Below are 13,469 nucleotides of genomic sequence, written 5' to 3' on the forward strand. Positions count from 1 at the left end.
TATCTCAGGTCTGAGCATCCAAGAGCAGCAGGGCCACACGGTGCTTTGCCTTCCCAATCTCTTCTGGAGGAAAACACTGTAGCCCTGGGAGATGCATCAAAAATGGTCCTTGTACTTGTCTTTTTTCTTTATGGTGTACAGGGGAGTCCACCTCCGGGCCTGCTCACTGCTCACGCCAGGAAGGCACTGTACTCCCAAGCAGTATCCCTGGCCCTCCTTTTTTTTTTTTTTTTTTTTTTTTAAATTTGAGACAGGGACTCGTTTAGGTCATCAGGCTGGCCTTGAACTTATGATCTACCTACCCTGCCTGCCAATATTCTTAGCACTTGGGATGAGAGGCCTCTGTCACCAGGCCTGAAATCCCCTCTTCTCAATTCTTTCATCCTATACTCTTGGAGAGGGAGGAACCATTTTTTAAACTTAGGCTTTGCAGGGTCTCTCAAATATTCAATTCTTCCAACGTAGCACGCACATGTCAGTAGGGCTGTGCTCCAATCTGATTTTATTTCTGGGCACAGAACTATTTGAATTTCTTGTAGTTTCTAAATGTGATAAAATATTATTTTACTATTCTTGTCATTAATATGTATAAATTAATGACATACTATACTATATATCTATCTCTACTTATCTCTGTCTCTATCTATAATCTATATCTCTATCATTCTTAGCTCATAGGCCAGTCTGGAATAAGCTGCAGGCTGTACTTACCTATGGTTTGCAGGACCTTGCTGTGGAGTACCTGAGTGTGCCACCCAGAATTTGGAAATAAAGTGCCTTCAGGCTTCCTTCCAGGTGTGTGAGGGTCAGGTGTGGAACAGCAGCCAAGCTTTTGGCAGAGACTAGGGTTGCATCGGCAGCCGGGCCCCCTCTGTGATTTTCCTTGGTGAAGGAAGACAGAAGACAAGAGCGTGGTTAATGCACCGAGGTTCCCCCTCCATCTTGGTTTTCTCGTCCTCTCCAGGCCTGTTTTTGTGTGCTAGAGCTCAGCCCAGGAACAAAGCAAGGACGACCCAACTCCGTGAAGAAACAGTCTTGCCTCTGTTCTCGTCTACGTTCTGGTTTTGAAATATTCTGTTCCTCCTTAGCCACCTGTTCTGGGAGTCCTCTTGGTTTGGAGGTTTGTAGTGGTTTTGAAGGAGAGAGAGAAACTTGAGGGTGTGATGAGTCACTGAGTGTCAGCTTGCTAAAGGACATTGTACATTGGGCTGAGCAGCCAAATCAAAGCTTTGTCTTGCCCATTTCTCTACATTGCGTCTGCTTTGAAAAAACAAACAAACAAACAAACAAAAAACAAAAAAAACCTCTTCCTCTCTATCTTTTGGTGTCATCAGAGACATTATGCTTTTGTGAATTGTACAACAAAAGAAATCCTTTTGGACATCTGTGTGCCAGGCATGGCTCTACACATGAGAATATAATGTGCTCTTTGAATTAGACCCTTGTAATACTTGAACCACAACTCAAGATCTATTTATTTATTTTTGGCTAGGGCTGGATGACTTTAATTCTTTTATCTCTGCTCTGAAGGTTTCAGGCCCTGTGACCTCAAATAAAAGAGTAGTAGGCAGGAACAAGGAAAAGTGAGAACAGTTCACAAATGATCCCCTTCTGTCGCTGCCTGTCCTTTCTAAGGCTGCATAACATGCTACCAGCCTTTGGCAGAGACCATGGCTTCGCCAGCAGCCAGGTTCCATCTCTGATGTTTCTTTGGTGAGCAGAGACAGAAAACAACAGTTCTGCTCTGTTTGATGCACAGAGGTTTGGAAAGGATCCTGGAGTGCAACCTCTTGTCTGATTAGATTGAATGCCTTCATGTCAGTCTTCATCAAAGTGTCACGTGGCTCCTGGAAAGGCTCAATAGTTTTATTGGTCATGGGCAGCACTTTAGTAAGCAAGTAAACACAGCCTTATCCTCAGCCTGCACTGTACAGATGCACAAAAGGGCCCAGGGCCAAGGCCCCAACGACAGTCTAGCCTGCTAATATTCCCTGTTTGTGTTTATCCAATGGTAAGCTGCTTTTCTATGGCCTGCCTACTCAGAGGTGGGTGGAGACAGCACAGCATTATAGAGGTTTTCCAGGCTATAGGGAGGCAGTGTATGTGGGTTCTGGAGTTTCTAACAGTGACCGAGAATTGTCTTTTCTGACATCATGTTTACCTGCTGCTGTGACACAGTGTTCCCTGACACAGAGTCACTTGGAAACACAGGAGCTGCAGCGACAGCTGCTTTTGGTCTCTGTGACATCTTGTCTCTAGCTTTTAGGGTTTTGCCTCTGTCCCTGTTTCTTCTTCCTCAGTCCACATGGGCAAACACACATGCATGTGCATGCATACCTGTACTTATACACAGTTTCCCACGTAAGACCAAGAACTAGTCAGGACTGTCACATCAGATTACACGAAGTGTGACTGTATGAAACAGACAGGTGATCAGAAGAAGGACAATCCATTTTTGAGTCCTGGGTGTTGTCCTTCTTGCTAGCTTTCTTCATTAATCCCGACAATGGTTTGCATTTCTACATCCTGTGCCGATTTTTAAACCAGAAATACAGTGGTTGGTTCTACGTAGAAACCACCCAAACCATTCATTTAGTATATCAACTACTATCTGGTTCCTATATGCACCCATGCCACTGAGCTCAAGGTAGTGGATTGGGTGATGAGTGAGAGAAGAAGAGAGAAAGACTTACTACTTACTGTGCCACTAACTAGGCAAATGGTCTTGGACACATCAGTGGACTTCTCTGGGACCTGCCTACTGTCTACTGTTGTGTCTTGTTTAGAAGCTAAGAAGGAGACGTGGAGATTATGTGTGAAGGATAACTTTCGTGAGTAGCAGACATGATTCCTGGAGGGATGTTCTAGCTGTGGCAATATTATCAGAGGGCTGAGTGAGGCAGGAGTAGATGGGATGCCATTCACATGACATGAGGAGAAAGCATCCCTGGGCCACCCTGGGCAAATGGTTGAATCTTTGAGGGTTGGGTTCCTCATTTCTTTTCAAACAAAGGGTTATTTGGAATTCTTACTGTTTGGGTAATAATTTCTCAGTTTTTCAAAGTCACTTCATTTGCATGCATATTTAACTCTATGTGGGAGGCCTGTGGAAAGGTCAACATATGCTAATTTGCATAAGTCCTTGGGTAGTTGGCTGCCCTGTGAACAGCCATCAGTGAGGAGATTTGGACCAGGGCCCAAGTCTATTTGGATAAGCTTTAGAATGGATCCTTTGGGACCATTTCCACACTAGGACAGCACACTGATAGGTACTACAATGATGGCCTTTCTAAATGTCTTTGTTCGCACATAAGAATCCTATTGTAAACATAACAGGAGCTGCATTACCTTACAAACTATATCACTGAAAAAGAAAAGAAATATATCGAGGCCAGCCTGGTCTACAGAGCAAGATCCAGGAAAGGCGCAAAGCTACACAGAGAAACCCTGTCTCGAAAAACAAAAACAAAAAACAAAAAAAAAAAGAAAGAAAGAAAGAAAAAAGAAATATATCACAGTATTTCTTACAGTGGGTACAATAAACCCTTAGAAGCATTGTGACAAGGAGACAGAGGGTGTTCTTGACACACTGAGGCAGTCCATGGCATAAGAGGCTGCTTCTTCAATGGAGCTTGTCTCTAATCCTTCTGGATGAACTCTAGTATGAAACAGCAATTTCTTTATTCCTCATGCCAGTAGGACTTTGCAGGGTTCTTGCTGTATTGTGCATTGAATGCCTTCATTAGCAATGCAAGCCCTTCAGAAGGTAATGAATGACTCACGCAAGATCTAGAAATAGCACTGTGGAAAATTGCTTTTATGTAATCTTTCTCAGAGTGTCATTCTGTGAATGCTTATCATCCCAGCAGAAACAAGTGGGAAAGATCACATCTTGTGGGGACTCTCAGGACACGCTGTGTCTCAGAGTCACCCCATTGCCTCACAGGCCTCTATAAACCACTAGAAATCTGAGAGCATTTTACACACGGCAGGGGAGAGAGTAAGCAAGGGGCCAAGCTGTGAAGTGAGATCAAGCTCTGGTTTCAGAACGGGCATTTAGCACATGGGCTCCAATCAGGAGATGCTTTGTGTGTTTGTTGTTGGTTTTTGTTTGGTTTTGGTCCCAAATTTAATCTTAAATGTTTCTAAGTTGTGGTAAAGTATACCTAACCTAAAACTAATCAGTTCAGTTAGATCAAGTATACATACATTATTGTGAGACCATCACCACCATTCAGCCATCCATCTCCAGATCTTTCTGTCTTAAAACTTTTTACCTATTAGCCAGTAACTCCCCTCCTACTTCTGCTTTCCTGGAAACCACCATTCTGCTTTCTGTTTGTTGGATTTTGACTCTTCCAGGCATCTCAGGTAAGTGAAGTCATGTAGTTTTTGTCCTTTTGTGATTAGCTTGCTTTACTTTGAAAACCATGTCCAAGGTGTAACCATCTTATATTGGATATTGTTCTAAGGGTGGAAAGCATTCCATTGTATATATGGACCATATATTGTTTATTCATTCATCCATTTCATGGACATTTGAGTTGTTTCTGCATTTCAGATATTTATGAAAAATGATGCTGGGAATATGAGTGTAATGCCTTTTTAATTGTTTCCCATTCTTTTAGGTATATGCATAACAGAATTGTGAACAATAAATTCTTTCTTTTTTTCTGAGACAGGGTTTCTCTGTGTAGCTTTGCACCTTTCCTGGAACTCACTCTGAACAATAAATTCTTAAAATTAAAAGGGATGGCTCTGAGGTAAGTGTATCAACAATTTGAAAGGAGAAAGGACAGAGACAGGTGATCATCTCCAAATCTAGGTAGTTACCCAAGCAAGGTTGGGACGAGAAAAGAATAGGCCTATTGTAAACAAAGGCATATAATTGATGAGTTGTTAAAGTAGGTTTTTGCGCACTCATTGGAGGGGTTACAGCCAGCTTGGAAGGGACTTTCCAAAGGTAGGACAGGGGCCTATGGAGGTGGCTCATAGTAAGAGTGCTTTCTCTGAAAGCATGGGGAGCTGAGTGTGAATCTCCAGGAACTGCACAAAAAGTTGGACATAATTGCGTATGCCTGTCACCCCAGCATTGAGGTGGAGACAGAAAGATCCTGAGAACTCTCTGGCCAGCCAGCTTCACCCACACTGGTGAGCTTCTAGTTCACTGAAAGACCCCATGTCAGGCAATAAGGTGGAGAACAGTAAAGGAAGATATCTAATGCCTTGCTCTGGCCAATGCATACAATGGGCACATGTGCACTGGCACACTATGGGATGATACCATCTCTCTCTCTCTCTTTCTTTCTCTCTCTCTCTCTCTCTCTCTCTCTCTCTCTCTCTCGAGTGCGCGCACGCATGCACGCACACACGCACACACGCACGCACACTCGAGCCAGGGTCATGCTTCTGGGGAATATTTAAAGAGATCATGCAGAGGAAGCATACTGTCTGTCCCCCCACTGCTAGATGAGCTCCTGCTATACCAAATTCTGCTCCTTGCCTGGATATGGTCCAGTTACAACGCGAGTGTAAGTATGAGAGACATTTGTGTGACATTAGAGAGTTCTGGGCGTGGAGCTGTTCTGAGATGGTGAAGAGGAATACCTTCCTTTTAGCTTTCTGGATTCTATTGGCACTTGGGAACCAAATCAGACACTGGAACATAACTAGTGCCTTCCATAGGGTTCCCAGAGGTGATCCTCAAAAGATACTGTATACAACCCTTCTGGCTGTGAGCAACTAGGGGTGAGAGGTCAGATGAAGTGAGAATGGACCTGAGAGCCATAATTGTAGCTTCTGATGGTTACTTTACATGCTTTGAAGTTGTCTGATGGGCACAGGCCCAGCTAACACTCCAAGGATCTGACTCCTCTTCCACGTTGCCACTGGCGCTGAGCAATGACCAAAGCATGCTAGCTAGATAATGATTAGTCTTGGAACGATTAACATCCTATGTACTTGGGTCTTAAAAGACTTATGTAACTGGTGTTCTACTTTTTCCTAGAATCTTTGCCTCTAAGGACTCGGTATTGCAAAGTGAAGAAGAAAAGGGATCCAAATGTAATGGTACACCCTAATATTTGATTAGCACCCCTAGCCAACTGATAAACGCATATTCCATGCTCTGAAATCCTACAGGAGCACACCCAAATGCTTCTAGGGGCCCTTTGCAACCTAATGGTTGACCCTTTGAGCCTGGATTTCAAGAGGACACATTAGTTAGTGGCAGGGGGATGGTGTGTGTGGCCAGGGATGGGGCTTGGCCCCATGACAACTTGGAAGGCTTGCCACTGATTTAGAAAGAACAGCAACCCGTGTTCTGAACAGAGAGGGGGTGGGAGGATAGAGCTCTCTTTGGAACACTAATGAGAAGAAGATGAAACCACTTCAAAAAGAGGCCCAGTCAGTGGTAGAGGAGGGTGGATGGACATGTGGCTGGCTGATGGTTGAAATCTCCATAGGGTCATGTCTCATATCTAGAGCAGACTGACAGGGATCAGTGGGGGGATCACTTTGAGTGTCCAGGCTGCTGTCTGTCATCAGAACCTGTGTGCAAACACAAATGTGTTTTTGTTTAGTGGTCCAGATTTCTCAACATTTTGATCTCTGGCTCCTTTAGGCTTGAGTGGCCGTGGAAGACGGTAGATTTTCGTATATGTTGGATGCGAGACATAAGCAAGAAGAGCAGAAATTTCTTTTAATGATTTGCAAACCTGTGGAAAGAAAGTGGCTTTAGGAATGGCGTGGGGGGGGCAGCAATGGAGCTAACCTTGGCTATGTCTCAATGTGAGCAATTTGAAGTGATGATGTATTATTGTAACTGTCAGGCTTTCCACTTCCTCATTTCAAAATGGGGTAAAAGTGAGGTGGAGGCCACTAGGTTAAATGACCTTTTCTCAGGATCCAGAGAACTTACTAGATTTTGCAAAGCCACTCAAGTAGATTGGACTATGTCATATCTTATGTATAAAGACTTTCCACCTCAGAAGAGGTTTGCCATTTTATCACCTATCCAGAAATGGCCAGTGGCTGCCCAACTATCGAGAGCTCCTGGGTTAGGTTGACAAATATCTTCCCCTTTCACAAAGCTGACTATGTGTTACTCGGGTTATCCTGATGTATTCTGAGTGGTGAGCTCTGCTGATGATTGCCTACCTCTGCCCTGTTTTCATTGTAACGTGAGAACTGTGGCAGGTATGTGAACTTCCCTGCCTCGCTCTGCTCTCATTGTCTGAATCAGTTGGCCTCTCTCAGAGCAAAACAACTGAGAAACAGGAAATATGAGTCTTGAGCCTCCTTAGTGTCTGCTGGCCCTGACTCTGTCTGGTTATCTACCCCTGCAGGATCTCAGGTTGTGAGGCCCAAGGAGGCTTTTCCTCCTAGCTTGTCACTGACAGAACCTCTAAACATAAAAAAAAAAAAAATTATTGTATGTATGCTCTGTGTGGGAGTGTGTGTGTTCATGTGAGTGCGTGCGTGCATGGGTGTGCACATGCCAATGCAAACTTGGAGAGGCAAGAGAACAACGTTGGAGAGTCAGTTCTTTCTCCAATATGGGGTCCAGGGAGTGAATGAAGGCTGCCAGGCTTGAATGGTAAGCCCTTTTACCTACTGAGTCACCTTGCCAGCCCAGGGAACCATTTTTGGCTTCCACCACGACTCTAGCCCTTTACTACAACGTGCCCATTCTAAAGCCTGTCCTTTAGGCAACTGGTTGATGGGGAGTGAACTTTGGGCAGACAAAACCCTGTTTGGGGGACAGCTGAGGAATATATCCCCTATGCAGGGTCAGATGGGACCAAGCTAGAGGTTTGGAGTCCTTTGGCAAAGAGAGTTTCTGGTGCAGATTTCCCAGCGGGTGAACTTGCCGTGGGGACACCCACAGAAGCGGCTCATGGGACCCTTCTGCCCACAAGCATTTTAAAAGCAAAACACAATCAAATAATCCTCTGTTCAACATACACAAAATTCACTGTTTCAAAAATCACTTCCAGCGTGACTTTTGTTCCTTTAAGTTGCTTGTTCCAAGGATTTTTGCTGGACCCAGCAAGGGAATTACTGAATATTCTGAGAACCATGTCTTCTGCCCTATGAGTGACCTTCTCAGTGTGGCGCCATGCCTGGGGGGGGGGTTAGTTAGAGACAGACAGGAGTCTTCTCAGTAGCGGGGAGTGTGTGTATTTTAGGGTGTTGTGGGGTGAGCAGTCTGGCTATATTCTCCAACTCCATTCATTAGACTCCACAGGCAGTATGGCTTTCCTTCAATTGTGGGGCATCGTTTCTCTGAAGTGCCACCTGGATTGACTGTCCAGTTCTGAGGTTCAGGGTGAAGCAAGCTGGCAGAGGAGTTGGCACCATGCTGCTGTTAAAGGTTAGCTTATATCTGTTTTGAAAAAAAATTGCTAAAGCCTGAGTCAGGTGATCTAATAGCAAATTCTTCTTCTGTTCTCCCATAGATTATTTTTTTTTCAAAGAATAAATTTCAGTGGCAGCTATTTGGAATTCTGGCAGCCATGAAATCTCACCTACCCTTTCTTCCTTCTCCTCTCTGCTCCTCTTCTCTTCCTCCTCCTTCATTGGATGCTCTTTTGCATCCAAAACATAGTAAATTTTCTTTTATTAAGAAATGAGTTTGTGGCTACAAATTCATGTGTTCAATTTTCCTTTTTTACCCTTCATGTTCTGTACTCATCATCAAACTGACTTGACAATTCTGTTCATCACGCTTTTCAATCTTCTCCAAAGCCAAGACATTAACCTTTTCCTTCCACTTTCCAGTTCTCTTTTTACCTGCTCTTGCCATTTTTTTCCCCAGAATATGGTGAAGAAAAAAAAAAATCCAAGAAACATTTCTCTTCGCGTCATGTTATCAAGGCCCTCTTGTGGGATGAGGTTCAGCTCCTTCACAGTGGCCCTTTGATAGCTAAAAATCTGGTGTTCAGCAATTACTTTTTTTTTTTTTTTGAGAACTCCAAGTACATCCAGCCTTGCAGTTTTTGAAACAATCGGCTCTTTTCTTTGGGTCCGTTCCTCATCTCACTCGGCTCCCCATAGAGATGGAAGACAGACCCTCTGTTTCTGCTGAAGGAGGACAGCTGACATTTATGGCCCAGCTGGAAGCAGAGGGCTGGACTGACTGAGGCAGGCTTTCGGTTTTCGTTCAGTTGGAATTGAGATATGGATTTGTTAGATGTTTGTTTAGCCTTATTTCAGGCTCTTCTATACAAATCCTGGTGGGAGATAGAAAGGAAAGCTGCAGCTTGTGTATTGAACTTGGAATAAGAAACTTTAATCCTTGAAAAATGGCATTGTGTAAATTCCAGACTGCAACTAATCACGGTGGATTCAGACAGTGGCAGGAACGTTTCACTTTCCCTTTTAATATTCAGTGTGCACAGCCATGCAGTAACGCGACCTTCCAAATGCATATTTCCCCTGGATTTCCTTCAGGCCTGTATTTATTTTATTTGCTGAAACCCCAGTGGCTTATATGAAGTGCGCCAGATGTTTTTCATCTGCAGACAGTGCACCTGACAGTCGGGGGCCAAGCAGGTTTGCCGTGGCCGGCTGTTCACTTGTGCCCTCCACGTCAGTATACATTTTAACTGCATGCAGCATGTAAAAGGCTCCGTTTATTGGACACTTATGTTCTGGGCCCTCTGCTACAGGCATTAGCATTATTAGCGCCTTTATGACTTCTATGATCCTATGAAGTAGATCTACATCCTTGCTCAGCACTTTATTGATGAGAAAACCAGAGATCCCAAAAGATAAATAGCTTCTCCAAGGTCACAGAGATAGAAGTCAGAGGGCAAACCTGAGGTCTGGGTATAAATCATTACTGTGTTATATGGGTGCCATTTCTAAACTAGCCCTCCTGCTTCTGTTAGAATGGTCTCGTCTGTAGGTACCTGGGTCTCACCAATGCCAACTCAGTAGACAAATCCTACATAAGAATGCTCTCATCCTTGGACTTCTGGGTACTACTTTGTGTCAATGTAACAAAAGGCTCAGCCATTTTGATTTCCATCAAAGAATTTTTTTTTTCTTCTCCAAGAGTATCTCTATGTGTGCACTTTCAATCATGCTTGAGTTTCAGCAGGTTTTGCCAAGGATATGGAAAATCTTTACACATCATGTAAACTCAGCTGAAATGATCTGCATTTCATGAGTCCATATTGTTTGTGTCCTGTTTGTTGCCACTCTGTCTCCTGAGAACCCTGTGATCATGCTCTGCCTCCTGTAGATGTTTCCAGAAAGACAGTTTCCTAAGAGGAATGCTGGAGCTATTTCCTAAGGTAGTTTCTTTGCAAATTCTGCCTCTGACTTCAAAGAAGGGAAGACTCCTGTTACCGCTGTTCCTCCCTCCCTCCCCCCTTTCTCTTTCTTTTTCCCTCTCTCTCTCCCTCCCCTTTCCCTCACCCATTTCCCAAAGTATAGTAAAAGTGGAAAGTATTAAATTAACTGATTATTTTCCAGTATCAACAAAAATATTTCTATTACATTTTCAGAGAGTCCTTTTCTCCCAAGCTGCTCGTTGGAATAGTGTATTTACCACATTAACCCCCTCGTTCCACCACAAATGGATGAAGCAGTCACTACGGAGACATTACCTGCAGCAAACCGGTTGTTCCCCCTCCCAGGACCCAGGTAGGTGCTTGTGGTCTGTAGATCCCGGTTCAGTGGCCACCAGGGCAGGACAATTGACTGGGGACAAGGGACTGTCTCTAGACTGCCTTCTTCCCCTCGAAATGGGAGTCACCACTTGAGAGAAGAGAAGCAGAGAACAAGAGGAAAGGAGGCGCGTGCCTTAAAGAGCAGAGAAGAGAGCCCGTGAGAGCAGACAATTGGCTGGAAGCAGGGAAGACAGAGCAGAAATTTGGCAAGCAGGAAACTCCAAATGTACACACATCACCATCATTTTGGGAATTATTTTTCTAATTATAAAACGGATGTACATAAAATCATTTTGAAAATAAAATTAGAAAATGCATAAAAGCTATAAATAAATGTGTAATTTCATCATCCAGAGAAATCTCTGCTGAAGCATATTTCTTTATGGTTTTTTTCTTTGTTTCTTTTGTTATGGTTGTGTGTGTCCATAGTGCTCTTGCTAATGTATACACACACACACACACACACACACACACACACACACACACACACACATACACACTCATACATGCACCCAAAATGACAATACACCTACCCTTTAATAGACAAAGTAGAATACATAGGGTTTTGCCTACCCAAGGGACCTATGCATGGTCTTTATTTCTCTCATCTTTGTGCCTTTCCAGTGAAGCTGGCACTTGTCCAGTTGGTTCAGCTCAGCCTTACAGATTCCTGCCCATCCTCTCAGGATGATCCCCGACTCTTCAGTTGAGTCTACATAACCTCCCTTCTCAGCCCTCCTCTGGCTCCATCTGACACACCACAGGTAGAAATATTAATTTACACATAGTTTCTACCTGGAGGAAGACAGTTGCTAGAGACAACTGTGGATTCTTCTTGATCTTTCCCTGTGTCTATGAGCTGCATCATCCACGGCACATTCAATAGCACAGCAGAGTAATATCGGGCATGGCTTGGAGGTATAATCTTTGAAGGCTGGCAGGCCTAGGTTCAGATCCATTCTTTAACCAAAGCTTTACCATCTATGAAATGGGATATTAAAAGTGGCCATCCTTCTCTCAGGAATTACTGTATTTATAGAGATAACCTGGGGAAAGTGCTCAGGGCAGTATGTGGTAAGAACTCCAAACTATGAATTCAGTAGTTGGGCAGCTCAGGGGTCGGACAACAAAGTCATGTGAAATGTGTGCAGAACCGTTTCCCCAGGTGAATTGCACAAGATAGAATGTGTCACTTCTAGCTATCTGCAAGTGGACAGCAGGGATGAATTGAAGAGGTAGTGTTCGTACGACCTAACCATGGCGCCGGCTACTTGAGTGGTCTCTTTATTCCAAGCCCTTCACAGAATCTCAACTTGCGTTATAATCCTACAAAGGGGCTCCCACCACCTTGTCAGCTAAGGCATTCTTCAGAGGAAGCTGGATTAAATGATAGGAAAGCTTATTCTCTTTCATGATACTATAAAATCAGACAGTGTGCAGGATTGAAGCAGCTCTCCGATATATCAAGTGCGGTCCAGAGTCTCTGCCTTCTATCCCTGGCCATATCTCCAATCGAAAGCCAGAAGCAAGACTTCCACAGTTGCTTCAGGATCGTAGCCATGCAGAGCAATGTCTAGGGTGGGCTCATCTTGTTTGTAGCTGTGTCCTAGGAGTCAGAGGATTTCTCCAAATAGTTGCAGCCTGTTTCTGAATAAGTCATTGTAAAAGCACCCAGAATTACTCTTAGGCTTCTCAGATCCACCCCTGAGGCTAAAAGTGGGAGCAGTTGCCCTGTGGATCATTGCTGCAGTCTCTCTGCGTGCGTGTGTATATGTGTGCGTGCGTGTATGTGTGCGTGTGTAGATACCAGAAAAAAAACAAACACAACAGTTCTGTATTGCTAAGAAAGTAAAATGGGAGCAGTTTTGGTACTCCATAGCTTCTAATTCGTGGGCTAACTCAGATGAGCAAATAGGCAACAAAAAGTTTAATCATCTGATGCCCTGTGGTTAGCAAGGGGTGGAGACCAAATCCAAATCTACCTGACTCCTGTGATGACGAATTTCTCAGACAGGTAAGAGCAGAGTGTCCTGTGTCTTCCTCGTTATGCAAACCACAAACGTCCATTGCAAGGGAGATTCTTTGAGGAGATTACAGAAGTTTTCAGAGCAGCTGAAGCTTGATACTTTGCAATGTGGCATGCTGAGAACATTGTGTGCAGCCAGCGTGATCTGGCTCAGAGCCAAACCCAGGGTGGCACCCCTAGAGAAACAGTGGAGGTGAGAGGCACACCACTGTACACCAGTAGGCTGTATAAAGCACACAGTCATCAGTCAGAGATGAATTCTGGGGAAAGGGGAGGGAGGGGGGGAAGTACTGGTCAGCCAAGCATCTGAGGATGCCAATACCAGTTCTCACATGCTTTAAATGTTTACTTACCTGTTTATCATGAGGCCAAATGAGGAGTCTGTTCATTTTTTCAAACATATAGATGAGGAATGTTAAGGAGTCAAAGTTTAGTCTGAGGTTCCGAGTTAGAGTTCAGCTCTTTGCTGGGTTCTCTGATCACGTTTCTCCCCCCTCAAGACTTCTCTTTTCCTCTGTGTGGCTCCCTTCCAACCCATCCCCCACACTACTACCAACAGTGCCTTTTAAAAACAATTTTATAATTAATTTAATTTTACATGTCAGCCAGGGATCCCCCTGTCCTCTCTCCCCGCCCTCTCCCACCTTCCCCCCATTCCCAGCTCCTCCAAAGCAAGGACTCCCCTGAGCATTCAACTAGCCTGGTAGATTCAGTTGAGGCAGGTCCAGTCCCCTCCTCCCTTCACCTAGGCTGAGCTAAGTGTT

This window comes from Peromyscus maniculatus, chromosome 15, assembly GCF_049852395.1.
Source record: "Peromyscus maniculatus bairdii isolate BWxNUB_F1_BW_parent chromosome 15, HU_Pman_BW_mat_3.1, whole genome shotgun sequence".
NCBI classification, from domain to species: Eukaryota; Metazoa; Chordata; class Mammalia; order Rodentia; family Cricetidae; genus Peromyscus; species Peromyscus maniculatus.